The following is a 6,697-nucleotide window of genomic DNA, read 5'->3' as shown; positions in this document are numbered from 1 at the left end:
TATCATTGTTCATTCCATGCATTTTCAAGCAGTTGGTTTTCTGCAGTTATTTTTCTACATAATGGAATAAATATAGAAGAGAATCTTCATATATTTGTTAAATATACTGTATTTATGAAATAACATTTTCAAAAAAAAAGAAAAAAAACATTCCATAATGATTGACTATTTTGCAACATTCAAATATTTTGTCACAAAATTATCATAATTTGACACTTCTTTAAAATTATAAATTAATTTTTTTTAAAATATTCTAATAGATAAAAAAAAAGGACTTTGCTTTAGGACATTAGGATTAAAATTGAATAAATTTTACTTTAATTTCATAAATTAAAGTCTTTGTAAAGATTTAATTCTTATTATAATGTCAATTTAAAAAAAAGTAAATTTTTATAGTATTTAAGAAGTCTTTAATCTTCTAAATTAAATACTAGAACGTATTTTAATTTGCAGTAGTTTTATTATTAAAACAATAAAGTTTAACATCATTTTATAGAGTTTATTTAAAAAAATTTTTTTAAAGATTAATATAATTTCAATATTTATTTACTTTTTTTAATGAAAAATGGCAGTGAAGTATGGGTTTTTCTCACCAAATTATATGTGATAAATATATATCTATATATATATTAAATTTGAATGAGCATAGTTGAAATATGTTGTTGTTAAATGCATTTCTGTTGAAAATATTAAAAGCATTTGAAAGTTATTTGATAGTATTTAATTGAAATTTCATTTTTTATTAATAAATGAAATGTCAGTATTAAAAAATCAGCTCATTAATTCTGTGAAAAGTTTTTAAAGTATGTGGCATTAAAATTCATAAAAAATAAAACTTTGTACCAAAGAAAAATTGTCACATACTGAATATCAAAAAATTTAATCATTAAATTTTATCATTTTTAAAAAATTTCTGAATTTTAATGATTTATTATTTTACTGTACTTAATATTTTAATGGAAAATATGTAATAATAATGATTAATTTTAGATTTTTATTTAAATTAATTCAGAATTATATAATTTCTTAGATTATATTCTGAATAAATTCTTTAAACATTTAGAGGGTTTTTATGGGCAGAAACAAATGATTCACTTTAACAGAAAGAAATTTAAGTATCAGCTTGGATTCTAAATTATTACAATTTTTAAATAATCATGTTTAATTTCCTGTTTTAAATAAACGTTTAAGAATCGTTGCTTTTCCGATTAATTTTTTAAATCAATTGTTTTTCTTTAACATTTTTCAAATATTAATAATAATAATTTGTTCAGAATGCTAATTTCTGAAATTTGAAAATTTTAAGCTTTTTGTGGGAATATTTTCTTTATAAGGATAACTAAATTGCGTTCATAAGAAAGGATAAAAATTAAATTCTTTATTGTCAGCGAATATTTTAATGGGATAGTTTTAAAAAAAATTAAGTTTTTCCTTCCTGTGTGCAATCAGAATTCCTTTTGAATATTTTTTTTATGGGTTTGGTAAGGCTCATAATAGTCGGCCATGCGTATTAGTAGTAGTTCCGACATGTCCAGGTAAACCCATCTATGAAAATTCGAGAATCCGCCCTGGATTCTGAGTTGTAGGATGGTAGCCTTTTCTTAATCATCCGTCATCCCTGTTGGTATACTAAGATCATTTTGATTGATTGTTTTGCTATAAAAACGTAAATTTGATAAAGTATACGAATTTCTAAATTTCGGTCAGAAATCTTTTAAGAAAGATTCGAGCACAGAATTCGATATGGTATCCCATGCTGTTGGCTGGTGACTCACCACACACGACTTTTTTTTTACAATCATTATTTGTGATACATTTCCAATACCATTTTTTACTTAAATATTTTAATATTTTTAAAGTTTGTATTTAATTTCCATTGATTTCTATTTAAAAAACTTAGTTCGGACTATATTATAAGCAAAGTGTTATGCAAATGATTATGTATTTAACGATTAATCCGAAATCAATGTGAATCAGTCATTTCCATTGCAAATACTGTGAATAAAACTTAAAAATTAAAATGTTTGATAAAATTAAGCTTTTTCTAAGTAAACATCAATATGTGAATAGTGTCTAATCAGACTCATACTTCGCGAAATTGCGACTATTTATTAATGTATCTGACATCTGTTGCAGCTGTCACTATGACTAGTTAGGGTTTAATGAAATCTGGATGAAACCATGTTAATTCAACTATTAGTTCATTATATTGACTTGTGATCTATACACAATAATAATAATAATTTTGATAAACTAAATTAGTCATGAACAATCCGCGGTCCAGGGCTTTGGCAACGTAATTTTATTTACCTGTTTTCTGCCTCGTGCCATTATACAACCCTAATTGTTTTTCGTCGCGAATATCAGATTAAATTAAACATGTCAGTAAGAGAATAAACTATATTACTAGTTTGCATATCGTTAGCATATATTAGTATCAAATATAGTGGCGGTTATGTAGTATGTTAGTATTCAACAGAGTTAAAGTTTACAGCTTCGTAAAAATATGCATGACTGCGCCTGCATTTAGAAAAAGTTGCTTATCGCTGATCTAAATGATGAATCTATAAAATTGAAATGTTCAATTTGTAAATATCTAAGGATACAAAATTTCAATAAAGATCTAATGCACTCTGGATAATAATTTATAGGGGATGCGAAAGCGTGAGGTGTCAAATTGCCATCTGCCTACGGGGCATTCTCCGTCGATGCTACGTTGGGATACAGCGCCAGTCGGAAAAATAGCTATGGTAAATGAAACAAATTATGAAATTTATTTTGGCGGTCATTTTTAATATTCTAATCTGAAGAAAACATCTTCGATTGCAAGAAGGTAACCGATGATCTTTGGGATAGTTATTTTAATCATGGAGTTCAAATTGGGGGGCAATCACAAATGAGGGAAACGCTAAGAACTCTAGTCTCAGTAGTATTCGACTAATGTGCTGGGAACTTCTCGCATGGATACCATGGAAATTTTAGTTGTTATATATTATTTGTGTATTTATTATAGTTAAGAAAATGCAGATCTTCAACATCGCTTTTCGTTTAAACATGAGAGCATCTTTAATGTAACACTGGCTCGTTGGTGCATCGTCAAAAATTGTGAATGTGCCATATCTCAAGAATTGAGAACCATTGTTCTAAATAAATCACACGAAGAAATGCCTTAATTGTAATCATTTAAGTCGTTTATGAATAATTTAAATTCCTCAATTTCCGTTCACAATAGTTTATTTTGCTATGCATTGATTTTTTTTTAACAATTTCTTTGTATAAGAGAAGATTTACTCAATTTTAAGAATACTCGTTAAGGCAATAAAAATCTTAAACACAAAAGAATTAAGTACAGTAGTGAACCGAAAATCGGAATCAATTGGGGACGGGTTGTTCAGATTAGGGATTTGTTCCGATTACGGTTTATGTACGAAAAAATATATTAACCTGTCCGATGTTCAAATTTTTCTCCGTTGCGTGTCGCTTCCTGTTGAATTTTTCTCCGTTGCGTGTCGCTTCCTGTTGAATTTTTCGTCGATTTTAAGCCTAACGAAAATTTTTATAATAATCGAGGCTATCGTATCGTTAAAAATTATTTCTGCATTTTGTACAAAGAAAATAAATATATTGAAGAATATAAAAACATGAAAATTATACTTTAGAAGTAAATTTAGTATCAAAAACGTTCGATTCAGCACGACACAGTCCGACTGAAAATCGTGCCGATTACCGGGGTGCCGATTTACGAGTCTAATGTAATTCTTTTAATACTAATTGTGTTTAGAGCAAACAAATTGCTCTTTATGCTCTTATACTCTGTCGGAATTTAAATTTATTTTAATAGAATGTTGTTCTCGTTATTCGGGAAATCAAAAAAAAAAAAAAATTATCGAACAATTAATTTATTTAATTCTTTTTATCATTCCTGGCGATGGAGGGGAAAAAGACAAAACAAAATTTCAAAGTGACCCATACTAAATTTTCCGCCTCCAACTTTTGAAAAATGACTATTTCTTTCCAAGCATGTGTTTTGTAATAACAACGCATTAACGTATTAATAATCGACGATATTGCCCTGCAGTTAAACTAGAACGTATTTGAATTTGTATATTCCAGGAGCTTCTCATATATAGGACGTACAGTACCATAAGAATTCCAAGCACAATCCTCAGCAGACATCTCGTCTAGACATTAAATCTTGCAGCAATTTTCTGTCAAATTAGTGCTGATATATCCATTAATGGAAATACGAATAAAGATCAATGAATTAAAGATTTCATTTAATGCATGCATTGTGCATATGGCGAAAAGACCTATTCAGAAATAGTTACACAAGATCATTTCAATCTTGAACAGTTTTGCAGATATTCAACTTAATGGTTAATATTGTGTGTTTAATACACCCTTTGATATTAAGAAAAGTCACACTAGGTTAGTTAATGTAAAATTTAATGATCGAATTACATTAAGCCTACTTGAAGAGAAAAGTCTGTCAGGTGTAATTCTATTCCTGTCTATAATGAATTGGTTGACGTTGAGCATTCATCTCGAAACATTTTAAACAATTTTATACTACGAATATACAGATAATTAAATTGTTTCTCTATCAACTTCATTTATTAAGATATGCTGTAACGGGTTATGCCAACAGCCTTTTTTGTCCTAGCTTCCCATGTATGGAGGATTTCGAAAACATTTGTTACAAATCATTTATTCAATTGTATTTCTTGTATGTTAAGGAACAACAAACATTAGCGAAAAATTTATTCAAATTTTATTTAAAAATAAGCCTGATCAGCTTACTTTCTGAGGCCTGTCAACGTATCTCGAAAAACTGAACAATCCTGATCAGGATTGTTCACTTTTTTTTCTTGAATAATTATTATAAAGAAAAGCTTGCACTACAATATGTGAATGGTCTTATTTTCAATTCACTGAATCGTACGTGAAATTAGAAACGTCAAACTAAAGAATCGCAAAAGAACTGAATTTTATTTCAGAATTATAATTTAAACTGCATCTATAAATTCGAAACTTGGTTTCAACATCACCGTCTACAGCAATATATTAAGTATTGTTTCATTTTCAAGTTTACCATCAAATTATGATATTTTCCTATATATTTACATGCAATTCTCTAAAATATTTGAATTCTCAGTATTTTTTCAAATTTTATATAAAAAGACTTGGCGATTGCTTAACAAAGTTTTAAACAATACATCATATTAAATGTAACAATTTAAGTATTAACAGTACAGATCGCGTTTTAAAAATAATCAATGTTTGATGTAAAATACAGTGGAACTTCGCTTAACGAGCATAATTCGTTCCAGAGTTTTACTCGTAATGCGAAACGCTCGTTAAGCGAAACGATTTTTTCCATAGAAATTATTGTAAAATACGATAATGCGTTCCACACCGAAAAAATGCTCAAATGTTTTATGTATAACGTTTATTCAAAAAACATTGTACAATATACACTGTTAAGGAGCGTGAATCATCATCATCATTTCCTCTAGCGCGGAATGAGAATTCGATTTGCAGAAACAAAAAAAAATCACAGATAATATGTCTGATAAACACACTAAACGATATGCCAAATTCTTGGGTTAGGTAAAGGCTATAATTAAATATTAGAAATTAATTAGACTAGAGGTGGGCAGTTATGTTTCCGTCTCGTATTAAATTTAATAATTATAAACAGTTATTTTTTAATTTAGATATTTTTAAAATTTAATTTGGAATCGGTCATTAAATTTAATGACCCAAGGATTTGGCATATCGTTTGGGGTGTTTATTATATAACGGGCTATGGTTGTTGATGTTTATAAGTAATATGCGTGAACCAAGTTTGGAAAGACATGTGATCACAAGCGACACTAAGATGCTAGCGGAACGAGTGCTAAACACAGACTGATGGAGCAGGCCGCATGCACACAATTCGGGACTTCCTCTCTCCTCATCACTCGTTACGTGAAACCTCACTCGCTAAGCGAGGCAAATTTTTACAATTTGTTTTGCTCGTTATGCGAGGTGATCGTTAAGCGAAGTTCTACCGTACTGTGTTTATAATAAACGAACTGACCTCTTTTCATATAAATTTTTTAAAAATAAAATTCCGCTAGACAAATTATTTAAATTTCATTTTTATAAAATAAAATTTTATGATAAATGAAAACTTCTAAATTATGTAAAGAGTAAAACATATTTTACGTATATTAACATAATCGGATAAATATGTTTGCAAATTACAGGATATGCGGTTCGATTAACATAAATTCACTAAATTTCATCTAGGTCAACCTGAAAATAAGCTGAAACCGCATAATTGTTGACTAATTTTTTTTAACATGGTAAACGTTTATTATTTACAGATCGGTCTTCCTCTTGATATAAGTTACTAAAAAATTTCTTTTTTCTTGTTTTGTTCTTTCTCAACAAGAAGGGACAATCGAATTAAGTAAAGTAGGCTATAGATCGTCTGATTTAGTAACTCGTAAAGTGGGATGATCTGTAGTTCGATCGTCCCCTTTCGAAGATACAAAAATAGTGGCAATCAAATTTTAATAACTTATATTCAGTTTGTCTCCCCTCTTTTTGCACTTTAAGAAAAGGAAGGACGAGTGAACTTGTTATCATTTTATATAAAGGGGAAATCTAGCTTCAGTAACTTATTCAAAGGGAGGAGATCTGTACTTTA

The sequence above is a fragment of the Centruroides vittatus genome, unplaced genomic scaffold (genome assembly GCF_030686945.1).
Source record: "Centruroides vittatus isolate TY-2023 unplaced genomic scaffold, ASM3068694v2 contig_628, whole genome shotgun sequence".
Lineage (NCBI taxonomy): Eukaryota > Metazoa > Arthropoda > Arachnida > Scorpiones > Buthidae > Centruroides > Centruroides vittatus.
The sequence above is the reverse complement of the archived record's forward strand: the minus strand, read 5'-3'. Positions refer to the sequence as shown.